General features: G+C 42.1%; 1 protein-coding gene across 17 annotated transcripts in view; it reads left to right on the forward strand.

The window, feature by feature from the left end:
* Positions 1-13,974: 13,974 nt before the first annotated feature.
* PROM1 (prominin 1) overlaps positions 13,975-14,393 on the forward strand; it is a 104,999-nt gene continuing 104,580 nt past the window's right edge. For 9 of the 17 annotated variants that reach the window (XR_005292613.2, XM_043514112.1, XM_043514114.1 and 6 more), the window contains exon 1: positions 14,213-14,369. The gene's annotated coding sequence lies outside the window, so the exon portion shown is untranslated. The other 8 variants (XM_043514108.1, XM_043514116.1, XM_043514111.1 and 5 more) reach the window with 3 other exon arrangements.

The following is a 14,393-nucleotide window of genomic DNA, read 5'->3' on the forward strand; positions in this document are numbered from 1 at the left end:
TCCCAAAAACAGGGTGAAAACCCCATCACTTTGGGCATTTAAAAGTAGACCAGACAAAACACTAGAAGATACATTATCAGAAACAATCCTGATGACTGATAAATGGACTGGATGACCTGATAGAACTTTTCCATCTCTGACTCCTTTGACTGGTTTTACAGATAGCTAAAGTGAGGCACAGAGGAATTAAGTAACTTGTCCAAGGTCTGACAGTGAGTCAGTGGCAGAATCTGGGAATAGATCCCAGCAATCCTGGCTCTCTCCTTTAAACCACATACATGCTCCAAATTTCTATAATTCAACTCACTAATAATTAAGGAGTAGAAGAGTTGCCCAGATTCAAACTTATGGAACAAAATACTGGAATAAGAAAACAATAGCTTCCAGAAGCTCTGTCAAAGACCTCTTCTACATCAATAACAGAGAGAAAGGCACAGGGCTCACAGATTTCACATGCTGAATAGACTCCATTAGCTAATATTTTAGTTAGAATTCTTACAGCTCATTAATAGCAATATTCCCTTTCCACCATCCTTTATCTGTCTTGTCTATTTAGGTTGTAAGCTCTGTAAAGGAGGAGCTGTCTCTGACTATGGTATGTGATTGTACAACTCTTAACACAGAGGCCCCAGTATCAGTTGGGCCTCTAGGAGCTACTATAATCCAATATATAAACAATGACAATAATGCTATTGGACACTGATACACATTCTTCCTTACCATTGTTATTTTTAATGTGTTACAGTAACATGCATTTCTTAAAGAAGGGAAGGTGTTGTTGTATTCTGAGCATGAGCTTTCTCTGCAAGAAGAATGTTACACTAAGAGTCTAGCTTCTGTGTGTTAAAGGAAAAGACTTAGGAGTCATCACAGATAACCAGTTGAATATGGGCTCCCAGTGTGATGCTGTAGCAAAGAGAACAAACACAATCTTTGGATGCATAAATAGGGGAATATTGAGTAGTAGCAGAGAGGTGGTATTATATTTGTTGAAGGCATTAGTATGACTATTAATGGAATACTGTATCTGGTTATGGTGTCCACAGTACAAAAAGATGTTGACAAATTGGAAAGGTACAAGAAAGACTTGAGGTTTGGAAAACATGTCTTATAATAGGAGATTTAAGATGCTGAATCTATTTAGTTTATCCAAAAGAAGGTTAAGAGGTGATGATCACAGTCTACCTGTACCTATATGGGGAAGAGATTTCTGAGATTATACGGGTCTTCAGTCTAGCAGAAAAAGAAAAATCAAGCTTCTATGGCTGGAAGTGGAAGCTGGACAAACTCAGATTAGAAGTAAGGTGCAAATTTTTTAACAGTGACAGTAGTTAACCACTCAGACAACTTATATAAGGATGTGTTGGCTTCTCCATCACCGAAGGCTTCACATCAAGACTGGATGTCTTTTCTGAAAGATATGCTACAGCTCCAACAAGAGTTGTGGGATTGATGCAGAGACTACTGGGGAAATTCTGCAGAGGGCCAGACAAGATGGTCAGAATGGTCCCTTCAGGGCTTCAAATCTATGAATCTATGAAAAAGCTTGTGTTTGCTTGTCCATTTATTCACCAGTGCCCATATTGCCAGACCCTACCAGTGACAAGAGCAGCTCCAATGGGCTGCTACTTCACCTGCCATGCAGGTGGGTGAGGAGTAGGTGTGCAGGATGGGATTTTGGCTCTTCCTCACCTGAGCCAGCACAACTGAACCAGAGTAATGGGGTAAGTAAGCTGCACCAGCAAAAGGTACAGGTTATTACTCCCCTGGAGCAGCAGTGAATCAGGGGCACACTGTGACTCTTACAATCTGATTCTTATTCTGCTCCTAGGGCAGCACAGCTATGTGCTACCCCTTACTAGATTGTAAATTACAATCCAGACAAAGACATCAAACCTAAGGTATGTTCAAAAAGTGTTAAATGTGTTTCCTGTATTCAGACTTGTATCACTGTTATGACATAGCTACCAAGTTAAAAAGCATTCTGAATTTGGACATGTACTTATGCAAATTAGCATAATTATGGACTGAGTTCTGTGTGCTTTGCACTCTAGGACTGTGGAAGTTCTTCCAGTTCTTGATCTCCATACTTTAACTGTGTTGGAGTTAGAATGCAGAAAATAATCAAGAGTCCATTTTTTAAAAATCACTGAAAAATGCCTGGCTAATCCTCCGCATGAAACATTGATAATTCACCCACCCTTCTCAGGAAAAAGTGTTGCTGTTAAACTGTCACTAAGAGTACTGAAAGGTGAATGTTGTTTAAAGTCTGAAGCACTTGACCATCCTCTCTGCAACTTCTCTTGCTTAGTACTTATCATGCACATTCCTGTGCTGAACCTGACAAGAGGAAGGAGAGAGCTCTGAGGCAACCGAGGGGATAAACTGTACTTCTGCTCTGTACATCTGATAGAAAATACATTAGTAGCTTGCTGCTGCTTTGTAGGGTTCCTTTTCAGCATCGCCCAGGGGGGTACAGAAATCCATTGCTGATGGCAGCCTGAGGCAGGGAGGAGGGAACTAAACCACAATGCATTTTACATTTTACAATAACAATTACTCTCTACTCATTCCAAGCTATTAGAACTTCAGCAGCCAGGGCCCCCAATGGGAGGAGCAAGCTGAATTTAACATATTTTGTGAGAAGTGTTTCAGAACCCTACCCAGCCCTCCTGCTTGCCTAGATTATAAATTTTCAATTAGCTGAGTTCTGATTGGTATCAAATGTTGGCATCTCTCTTATAGCTGCTGTAAAGTTAATCATAGATATTGCAGCTTAGGGGTCCTGTCAGGTTAATCCGATGATGTGTCCTGTGTGTATGCTCCCTACAGGAATTTCACAGGTGACATTATCATTCTCCCTGAAAACATAGTGAATTAATTAATTTCTTTGCTTATTTTGCTGAATATATTCCATATTCATATTTAAAAAAACCTCACCCTTCTCTCCATCTTCTTTACTCACATCAGGCATAATTCACCCTAGGGCAGACGGCCAATTGAAGGTCTTTGCAACAGTTAATCCTATAAAGTAGGATTACACTGTGTGTAGGGTATGGGGTGGTCACTCCACAACAGAGTGAATTTCACTTACCATAAGCAAGAGAATAGGATCATAAACAGTGATGGGAGTTGACCACTTTTTCCAAAGAGATGGTTGGCAATGGTAGTCACTAAATAGCTTTCTGTGCTAGGTTCCTGTTTCTGGCTGGCCATGCATTTGCTTTGAATGGGTCTTCATTATTTTGTGGTTAAGTGTTTTGTCCTTAATTTTTATTATTCAGTGTTTAGGTACCCTGTTAAATGAATGAGGTATTTAAAATGCATGTTACAGTCTCTCCTCTTGAGTTGCATTGTAACTAACTTTCTGATGTGGTAGTAGGGTATTTAATTTGGGGTGGTTAAAAAAAATTATCTTCAAGCAATATTTAGTGGTGATGAGTACATCAGCCCTAATCCACAGGAATACAGGGCATGAGCTCAAGGGAGGGTGAGGCCCATTGCTGGACTCCAGTGATCTGCTCAATACTTCCACACACAAGAGCAATACATTCAGCTAGGAGTGAATCTTGTGACAACATCTAGAGTAATGGAGCCCTGTCACATGGTGACTTGCCCTTTTAAAGGGAGATTGGGCCAGCCACACCTGTGCCATAATTAATTAGCCTGAGGGGGCAAGACTAAGGTGGGTCATGTGATAGCTTAATGGACTGAAAGGACTGAAATTTTAGGCCTGGTGTGGAATTGCAGGGAGCAAAAGGAAGGGAGGGTAGGTGGGTAGAGGTAGGCTGGCCACTCCAACACTGGAGACCTAGGGCTTGATACCAGAGCAGGGAAGGGGCTGAGAAAGGGGTGGGGGGAACAAACCTGGGGTTCAATTGTTCTATACCAGAGCAGGAGAAAAACTGACAAAGGGAGCCTAGCAGGGCCTAGATGGTAGACTAAAGAAAAGGACAGAGGATCCTTTTTGGTTTTTTAGGACTCTTTAGTTGGACTTTTGCCATCCTGGAAGGGGTTAAGTTTATCAATTGACTGGAGGGCTAAGCCACATCTCCAGTATAAACTGGTGCCTGGAAAGCTGAGGAGACCAACATCTGGGAGGAAAACTGAGGAAGGGAGTGCTAGCTGTGCCATGCTCAGCCAGTGGGGATGCTCGAGGACAGCCATGTCATGTGACAGGCTCCTACCTGGTTAAGGCCTCTAGGTAGTACTACAATATAAATAATGTAAACAAAATTGTTTGGTTTTAGTGCAAACATTTTTCAGACAATGTGAAATTTACTCCTGTGCAGAAACTTTGTCTTAAGGGCTTGATAGGAATTTAAGTATTCTGGATTCATAAATTCTCTGAGGAATTAAAAGAGCTGGTGAAAAACATTAAACACATCAACTTGAAAGAGATGTTGCATCCATCCCTTCTCCACTAGATGGAGGATTGATTCAAGGTAAGGTGAAAGGGGGCAAATGAACAGGAAAAGAGAAGTCGAATTTCAGAGGATCTCACTCCAAAACAACCAAATATTTTTTAAAAAAATCTTCCCCTCAAAATCCATAATGTGTGTTCCACCACAAAGGGGAAATTTGTCACAATCACAGTAAGTAACCCCTATGTTTTGAGGTATAATAGATGCCGTAAAATATCTGGCCCATCTATTCACACTTGAATTTAGAATGTCCTGAATAATACAAATAGTTATCTTGTGATATATACAGTACCAATATTTATTTTTTCCAATAGTAAGGTGCTTTTGAAGGGATGGCAGCCCCCCCACCCCATATGCCATGAATAATTTATAGTGTTTTCAGTCCTCAGGTCCAGCCAAGCTGTACATGACACAGGTCCAGAGGAAGGGGGCATGAAAGTGGTCGTATGTCATTTTTATGTCCCCCCAACTCTGGGACTGGCTAAGAGCTAGTTTCAGCCCCTGGTGCAATTTGGAGAGCTTTAAGGCTGTTCTCGATTATGCTGGCTTGTAATGGTCCCCCAGATGCTCTGACAATGCCCTACAGCAACCCCAACATGATCCTACTTCAGGTACCCGATTCTACACCACTGGGAGATTCTCCTGTATCGGGACAATCCCAGACTAGCTTTCCAGCCACTTTGTGCTGTCAGAGTGGTACAAAGGGAGCAGGGACTGGGAGCTGGTGTAATATATACTCCTAGCCATGCTTCCTATCTCCCATCAAACACAATCACAACTGATGGAGGAAACTCTCCTTCCATTTTGATGCCAAAACCTGTATTGTCTCCGTTTTTTAATTTCTCCATTCCTAATATCCTAATTTGTCAAAATCTCAGGTCAAAGCTTGGAGGCAGAAATTAAACACAGTGATTATAGAAAATCATGACAGAAAAGCTCACTAGAAAAACTACTAGCACAGAGTAAATGCATCATGTAATCCCTTGTCATTTTGCATCTTTAGTTAGCTGTGAAATCTGCTATAGGAACTAGTAGTGGCTTTGTCAGATAAAAGGAGATGAATATCATTTTAAATCTCCTTGATGAGTTGTCGTGTCAATTTATCAGAGTTGTGAGAGGGGCACAGCACAGTATATTGGCAAAACATGTGTAGATGACAAAAAACTGGCTCCCTGAAGAAACTGTGAAGTGACATATAGCTGGGTAAATCCTAAATTCATATGAAGACAATCCTTGCTAAAATTATGCCATAAACTGGAACAAATCAAATGTTTACAACTAAATGTCATGTTAGTTTCTGAGTTTGGGAAATGAGCAGGAATAAGATCATCCCCTCTTCAAGAGCTTGTCTCTTTTTTTCCCCCCTCAAGAGTAAAGAAGTAACTGGTTCAAATATATTACACTGTGTAGCATACAGTGACTGAATTTAAAATTCTGTACCATTTTGAAAGGTCCTACTACTTCTATTAGAGTTACCCATCATAGGCATAGGGAATATAGCTGGAAATTGTAGGTTTCCAAATAATGGAATATTTTGAGTGTGCCACTCTTTCTGTTAATAACTAGGTCAGCTCCAGTTAATGGTGAACACTACTTAAAAATCAATGGCTCAATATGATCATTATAGTTAATCTCTAAATCTCATCTATTATAGCATTCTCTGATTTTCTTCTGGAGTAACACAGAACATTGATATGTGGCCAAATTTTCAAGTGCTGAGCACTAACCACAGGGGACAGATTCTCAAATGTGCTCTGCATCGAGCAGATCCTGTTGTTGTAACACTTACTGACAGATTTCAAAAGAGTAGACCACCAGTTTTTCTGGGTTTTTTTGAAAGTTCAACCACTTGTTCGGGTGCCCAAATGGCAGCTGTTTTGAAAATCTGGTCCCAATTGTGGGTGCTGAGCTCTTTTGAAAATTCTGGCCATGGAGTTTATAAACTTCATATTTTTATATAATTATGATTAATCTCATTCAGATTCTACTCCAACTGCAAGGTCCACAAATACAAGATTATGCAACCACTGGAGAATGTTCTCCTGATTTTTTACCATCCTGTTGATGTCCCACTCTATACAACTGAAGGACTTGTGCGTGTTCAGTTTTCTTACGTGATTGCACTTCTCTTTGTGGATGCAAATCACATAATTATGCTTGTAGTATACAATCTATCTGTCCAGATGTTGCACAGCAAATGTGTGGTTAGTGCACACTCATTTTGGGTGGCCCACCCAGTGCACAAAGCTATCACAGTTTGCTTTTAAGACATAATAAGGAAGATATGTGAATTAATCACAAAAAATGCAAGCTTCAGAGCAACCAGTTTGTTCGTCTCTCCTTTATAATATGCATTTTACAAAAAATCACAAAATTTCTGTCCCCAATATCCACCTTTGTCTTGGGTGTAAAGATATACTTGTGTAAAGGATTTTATAATAGAGACTTCTGAATGAGCATTTTCCCTTCTGCTATTACCATCACCTTCTTCACCATTGAACACTTTTCAGTATCTCCTACTATGGCTGTTTGAAGATTAACACACAGCCCTGTCCATCCAACTTAGTCAAACATTACCTGCATTTTTCATGTGTGGATTCTCAATAGACTGTTTGGTTTTTTTTCCATGACATTCATTAACAACAGGTAAGAAAGGTCGTGGGGCCATAACAAAGTTCAGTGACTTAAAGTGTGGTTTTATGCTGAAAAGTGACTATCTAAAAATGACACCTCCTTACTCATCACATCTTCTCCCTCTCGGTTCTGTCTCTTATCTGCTGACTTTAGTGACAAAAATAAGTATTTAATGTTTTTACTCTTGTTAGCTCTGCAGAGCCAATAAAACAGACTGCGAGTGAGCAGGCATAAGTAACAGGAGTGACTGGAATTTAGCAAACTGTTACATTGGTTGCAAGCCCCTTGAAGACAATGTGCTTGTACAGGTGTCATTGTGGGCATAATCTGAAGAACATGGAGCTGCACCGGTGTAAAGTGAGGGCCAAATCGACTTTCTGTTGCTGATGATGATATGCAAGATGGAAATAAGAGCCAATTTGGCTCTCAGAGGCTGGGCTGAGTTCACAAATAAGAAAAACATATTTTTACTTGCAAACTAATCATACTGGAGAATAAAAAAAACATGGAACCTCACAATGCCATTATCGCAACGTCACTTTTCAGATGAGATCTGCACTTTAATACCTGAACAAATATTTCGATTGAGTGAAGAAATACTATTTATTGAAGTAGTGGTAGTGTGCTGAGTACTGAAGAGTGGTATTTAAACCACAGGCCTGAAAACACTTTATAAAGATGCATTGGTACTATTATCTTTGTTTTTAATTAGAGAAACTGGAACAAAGCGGTTAAATGATTTGCCCAAAGCCTATGGCAAAGACAGGAATAGAACTCGTGTTTCCTGACTCCTAGTGACGTGTCCTATTCAGCTCATCTTGACTATCTGTTATAGGTGGAGTTTGCAGTGACACCTATAGTTAAGGCCGCCTAACACTTTCCATAATAAATCCCTGTTTGTAATTTTGCTGGGTTGGAATTTTTCATGCCAGGTCTCTGCCTCAGGGTGATTTTTTTTTTTTAAACTTTCAACAAAAAATGCTTCATCCATCTCAGGGACGAAAGGTAGGGGGAAATATATACCTTTTTCAATGTTAAAATAATCTTACATCCATTTAATTGAGCTCTAAACCCTCCTTGCTTTGAAGCAGAGCTTGACATTTGGCAGGGGAGTCACCCTTTAATCAGAGGCATGCCTTCTTGTTGTCCTTGTGACAATTTCCTCAAATTTGTCTGCTTTATAAGCCTCTGAAAATCACATACACGGAGGTTTGCTAGACTCTGGCAGTAAAAGTCTGCAAAAATTCCATCTCCTCTGAATGTGCTTCCGCTCAGACCTGATAAGAACCTTCCTTGAGATTGTTCCTTCTGGTTTGCTAGAGGCCAGTGGAACTGGAAGGGAAAGCAAAAAGGCTGTTTCTCCTGTGCAATCAGGGTTTCCCTGGAAGTCACTCAGGTAGTATGGAGGATGAGGAAGCCACTTGACTTGAATGCAATAACAAGGCAGAGTCAAACAAGGTCAGGAGCAGAGGAGGCTCGTGCTAGGGGAAAGGGGAACATGCTAGGGGATGGGCAGCCAAGGTCTGTAACCAATAAACCACACTCCCCATCAAAACTTGGAATTGACCCTAGGAATTGTGAGCCTGAATATTGCTCTGTGGTCTAGCAAATGGCTGTGAAACCCACTGGCAAAGTGTATGTCTTATCCCTCTCTAGTAGCTTGTCTACTAGCAGATCACCTTCTACTGCTTCGTAATTAATTAATAAGACTGGGACTTTTACTCTATTAGTTACTCTATTAGCCTAAGAGGCTTTTTAAAATATTTAAGAAATTATATCCTAGCAAATGTTAGGCCTCTGAGAGAATTAAAAGCCAGTTACCAGGAGAATTAGAGTGTGGATCAGGACATGCTGATGGAACAAAATAGACTGGGGAATGCCTTAACCAGGGGGCGTGGCTACTCAGGAAGACCAGGGCTTTAAAAAGCCTTCTCCTAAGCAACCAGAGGAGCTAGTGAACAGGAGCGGCTAACGGGAGGTTTTTTTGGGCGGGGGAAAAGGGGCGGCCTACATACACTTAACATTCCTTAAACTTCTTTAAATTTAAACCAAAAAACACCCTCTGATAAAAAACAAAACAACAGCAAAGGAACCAGCTGCAGGAGTAAAAAGAGAATGCAGGCGGAAGTCCAGCAACAGAGTGGGGACTACCCAATTTATTGCACCCAATGCAGCACGTATGATTATCTGCCCTATGGATAGGTGACGTATGTGTGAATTCGGTGAAAGGAGTTCCTGTCCCTCAGAGACCATGTATGGACTTTGGAGACCAGGGTGGCTGAGCTGGAGGAGCTAAGGGAGACAGAGAAGTACATAGATGAGACTTTCTGGGACACAGTAGAATGGTCCCACCTCCTGCCTGACTGCCTCTGTGCTGTTGAGGAGGATGAAAGTCTCAGGGAAGGAGACTATCCAACTGGAGCAGAGGGAAACGATCCCATAGTTGGGACCCTCCTTTCAGATGATGATGTGGTATCCTCTCACGCTGAGGATTCCTCTCCAGGGGGAGGGAACTCCAGTTATTAGGAAGAGACAGGTATTAGTAAAGGGTGATTCGATCATTAGAAACATAGATAGCTGAGATTGCGATGACCGGGAGAACCACAGGGTGACTTGCCTGCCTGGTGAAAAGGTTGTAGTTCTCTCAAGACACCTAGATAGACTTATGTGTAGTGCTGGGGAGGAGCCAGTGGTCGTGGTACATGTAGGTACCAATGACATAGGGAAGGATAGGAGAGAGGTCCTGGAGGCCAAATTTAGGCTGCTAGGTAAGAGATTGAAGTCCAGGACCTCCATGGTGGCATTCTCTGAAATGCTTCCAGTTCCACACACAGGGCCAGTTAGACAGGCAGAACTGCAGGGTCTCAATGCGTGGATGAGATGATGATGTAGGGAGGAGGGATTTAGATTCATTAGGAACTGGGGAAACTTTTGGGAAAGGGGGAGCCTATACAGGAAGGATGAGCTCCACCTAGACCAAAATGGAACCAGATAGCTGGCACTTAACATTAAAAAGGTCATAGAGCAGTTTTTAAACTAAGGGCTGGGGGAAAGCCAAGAGGTGCAGAGGAGCACGTGGTTCGGACAGAGATATTCCTTAGGGAAGGCTCTACTAATGGAGATTCTCTATGTTCTAGTAAGGAGGAGAGGATGGAAGACGATAAAATACAGGTAGGATCTGATGAGAAACAGTCAAATGAAAAAAAGTCTCATTCAATTACATCATGTAATGGGAGACAGCTAAAAAGTGACAAGTTTTTAAAGTGCTTATATACCGATGCTAGAAGTCTAAATAATAAGATGGACGAACTAGAGTGCCTCATAGTAAATGAGGATATTGATATAATAGGCATCACAGAAACTTGGTGGAATGACAATAATAAAGGGGACACAGTAATACCAGCGTACAAAATATATCGGAAGGAGAGAACAGGTCATGCTGGTGAGGAAGTGGCACTATGTGTGAAAGAAAGCAGAGAATCAAATGAAGGAAAAACCTTAAATGAACCAAACTGTACCATAGAATCTCTATGGATATTAATTCCATGCTTGAATAATAAGAATATAGCAGTAGGGATATATTACTGACCATCTGACTAGGATGGTGATAGTGACTGTGAAATGCCCAGGGAGATTAGAGAGACTACTAAAATAAAAAACTCAATAATAATGGGGGATTTCAACTACCCCATATTGACTGGATACATGTCACCTCAGGACAGGATGCAGAGATAAAGTTTCTTGAACCCTTAAATGACTGCTTCTTGGAGCAGCTAGTCCTGGAACCCACAAGAGGAGAAGCAATTCTTGATTTAGTCCTAAGTAGAGCACAGGATCAGGTCCAAGAGGTGAATATAGCTGGACCGTTTGGTAATAGTGACCGTAATATAATTAAATTTAACATCCCTGTGATAGGGAAAACACCACAGCAGCCCACTACTAGCATTTAATTTCAGAAAGGGGAACCAAATGTGAAATTGCAGGACTACTAACTGTAGTCTATAGCCTATCATTTAAATCAGCTTCTGTACCAAATGACTGCTTACTTTGAGCTAATGTACTAATGTGGCTCAAAGGCACATAGTCAGAGGCAGACACATAGGCGCTGTGGCCTAGGGAACTTGTACAGTGAAAATGTAGGTGCTGAAGGATTTTAGGTGCCTCCAGAGTTGGGCAGCAGTGGAGCAAGGGTTCTGAGGATCACAGTGCTGCCTAAATATTGGACTTAGGTGCCTAACATGGGCAATCCTTTTGTGGATCTGGGCCTTGAGGACCATTGCCAGCTGCTGTAAGTTGGTGCTTGTCAAGTTAGGCTGCTTAAACTTGTTCCAGGTCAGAAAATCAGGGGGTCATTACTGTTAGTTCTCAGCTTTCTTCTCTTTTCCCCACTCTTCTGGGCTGCACTTGGGGAGCTGCCTAGGGCAAGGCACCCATCCACTTGCTAGGCACTTCCCACAACTCAGGCAGAACCAGTTGAGCTCCCACCCTGCTATCCCTCATCCAACAGGAACAGAGCAATTGCTCTCTTTTCCCTCCCCTGAGGTGCAGCAGGAATCAGTAGGGAAACTGCTGAGCAGGGAAAGGTCAGCAGCTGTTCAGAGTGCTCTTGGATCACATCAGAGCTGCTTCTGGAGTTGCCTGCAAAGCAGTAGAAGGCAGATGGTGAGGTCAGATCCCCATCCCCATCTCATGGTGATAAGGCTAACTTAGACATTTCCATTTAAAAATCAAAAAGAAAAGGAGTACTTGTGGCACCTTAGAGACTAACAAATTTATTAGAGCATAAGCTTTCGTGAGCTACAGCTCACTTCATCGGATGCTGTAGCTCACGAAAGCTTATGCTCTAATAAATTTGTTAGTCTCTAAGGTGCCACAAGTACTGCTTTTCTTTTTGCGAATACAGACTAACACGGCTGCTACTCTGAAACCTGTCATTTAAAAATCAGTGTGCCACTCAGCAAACACATTTTCAGTCAATAGTCCTACTCGAATTATCTTGACAGTCACTTTCAAGTGCCTAAAGACTGGACACCTGTAGTATAAGGAAACTCAAACATAACTGGAAAGTTGTACCTTTGTTTCATTCACCACCCTATACATTGAAAGATGTTATGCATTGTTTATTTTGAACAGAAGACATTGACTTGTCTAACATCAGCAAATTAGTTTCATTGACAAATTTATTTTTTGCAAAAACTATTTTGTGAAAATTAGCAGATCTGCCTATAATTCCATTTAAGTACTTCAGAAGTAACCCACCTACAGGGATATGCAAACTACGGTTGTTTTTCATATAATAATATAGTGGTAGCTCACCATTGATGAGCCAAGTGAAAACTTGAGTATCTTCTGGCCAAGCAGAGCTAGATTTATTTTTATATCTGACTTCTCATGTCACCCCGTTATATACATAATCTCTTCCATATTTCTGACTGCTCTCCCACGCATTACTGCAATTATGTAACTGTATGACTTACCTCTGTATCCTGTAGGTACAGTAATCAAATTGGCACTGAAATTTTGCCTTTCCATTTTATTTTTATATGGGGCAAAGGAATCAAATTAAGTAGATAGTTTGAAGAAAAGTTTTGGGTGCTCATGACCTGCATTTGTTATTTGGAAGCAAATGTTGCCCAATTATTTGTGATTATTTTAGGTAATGTACTATTGAATCTGAACTCCTTATTCCCTAGTTCGTTCTTGAATGCTTTCAATTTGGCTGCTACACCTTTATTTTCCCTGAGGATATTTTACAGCTGTAGATATGTGTCCTTGGTTTCTTTCCACCTCTGTCAGTTATTTCTATCTGTAAACAGAATGAAAAGGGGGGGACCCTTCTATAATCAGTGTTTTTAGAGATATCTAGGGCAGCATTCTGATCTCATTTCACCAATGTAAATTCTTACTGTGCCATGAATAGTAGCACTGAAAAGTGAGACTGACTCTGTGAAAAGTGCACAAGAATTATTCCTACCAGTTATGTTTTGATAACCCAGTTGTGGAAGCATTATTTACCCCTCAAAAAAAGAATCAGATAAATTCATGGATGATAGGCTATTAGCCAAGATGATCAGAGATGCAACCCCATGTTCTGGGTGTCCCGGAACTGCTGACTGCCAAAAGCTGGGACTGGACAATAGTGGATGGATCACTTGATAAATGCCCTGTCCATTCTCTCTGAAGCATCTGGCAAGGGTCACTGCTGGAAGACAGGATACTGGGCCAGGCGGACCATTGATCTGACCTAGTATGGCCATTCTTATGTTCTTAAAACCAAGTGAAAATCTCAAAGCTGCAAATAAAAAAAATACACAATGTGACAAGGAGCACCAAATACAGTCCCTGGAGAATGGAAGGTCCTGCAGATTGACATATAGAAATAGAGAGTTTGGGGACATTAATTTGGCTCCCTGTCCTATGGATACATCACTGGTCTTTTAGAAGTCAAAGGAACCACTTAGAAACAGGGACAAGAGTCCTGGGAGTAGAAAGTATAATCTTGTTAGGAAATCAGGGCAACCTCAGAAAAGATAAAATAAGATATTGTTCCAAAAGCCAAAGATAGAAGCAGCTTTTAATAATGTAATTTACAGGAAACGCATAACGTGGGATTTCACAAGAATATTAAGTGCTGCCTTCTTAAACCCCAGAGTAGGGGCAGAAGGGCATTCACAAATCACCAATCTAGGGGGTCAAAATGGGAGGCTGGTGCCAACTGACCAAATTAAACTCTAGTTTCTCCCCAGTTTTTTGAGGGGCTCAGATTTTGGTTCAGCCCACTACGTATAGGGGGGATACTGTCCCACTGGATCCGTTTTGAGTTTGAAACTCTTCACAGCAAAGAGGTGTCTTTTGGACCCTGGTCGTTGGTTTGCCCCACCACGGTAGAAATAAGGGGCGATCTGGATCCGGAACCCCTGGCCGCTGGAGACCCTCAGGCCCCTGCAGGAACCACCTGCACACACTTGGACCCAGCTCTGAAGTTTCAGGAGGCCTAAAGTTCGGAGCCTTCGGCCCTGGGATGAGCCTCTTTGCCCCTCGCCCGCCCCCTTAGCTCGGCTTGCACAGAAAGCAACAGGTGGTCGAGCGCTGCATGCTGCTGGCGAGCCCAGCGCGCGGCCCCCTTGCACGACTTCCGCCTCCCGCGCTGGTCCCGCAGGCCCGGCGCTGAATCGGTCACGAGCCGGGTGTGGGGGCGCGGGCAGCTGCTGATTGGTGCGTTGCGGCAGAGGGCGGCGCCTGCCTGGGGCGGGGAGGCTCGGCACGCTGAGCCGGGAGCCGCTGGAGCAGCCGGAGCCTGCTGTCCCCGGGGTGAGTGCTCGGCTGGCTCTCCCC

This window comes from Dermochelys coriacea, chromosome 4, assembly GCF_009764565.3.
Source record: "Dermochelys coriacea isolate rDerCor1 chromosome 4, rDerCor1.pri.v4, whole genome shotgun sequence".
Classification (NCBI taxonomy): Eukaryota; Metazoa; Chordata; order Testudines; family Dermochelyidae; genus Dermochelys; species Dermochelys coriacea.